This window comes from Penaeus monodon, chromosome 25 (assembly GCF_015228065.2).
Source record: "Penaeus monodon isolate SGIC_2016 chromosome 25, NSTDA_Pmon_1, whole genome shotgun sequence".
Lineage (NCBI taxonomy): Eukaryota > Metazoa > Arthropoda > Malacostraca > Decapoda > Penaeidae > Penaeus > Penaeus monodon.
This window is the reverse complement of record NC_051410.1, coordinates 34259978-34260342: the sequence shown is the minus strand read 5'-3', so window position 1 is coordinate 34260342 and position 365 is coordinate 34259978. Positions and strand designations below refer to the sequence as shown.

The following is a 365-nucleotide window of genomic DNA, read 5'->3' as shown; positions in this document are numbered from 1 at the left end:
AGAAATGTAAAAATCATTAAACAAAAAAATTCACATCTTTCATAGATCAGTCATTCAACACTTTTGCACAAATCCTCCTATTTCAACTTGAGAGAGGCAATGTGCATTTATAAATCTCTAAGAAAACGGGATTTCTACAGGGGAACTGTATTCCTATTTCTGTGTAACTGATGGAATCACAGCAAGGAGGGCATAAATAACTTTAAAAATTATAAAGTCAGGTAAATTCTACTTATAGCAGTCATTACCACTAACTAATATTGCATTCCTAATTCATTACAGCTATGTAAAATGTTTTGAAAACAGAACTGCTTAATGTTTATGTAACATTTATGAAACAATAATTGAAATGACATGTACAGGCA

At 30.4% G+C, this 365-nt stretch overlaps 1 protein-coding gene across 1 annotated transcript in view; it reads right to left on the bottom strand.

Annotated features, from left to right (window-relative positions):
* The window catches only part of LOC119589164 (DNA topoisomerase 2-like), a gene marked incomplete in the record, with an annotated part of 20493 nt that overhangs the window by 17105 nt on the left and 3023 nt on the right, over window positions 1–365 (bottom strand).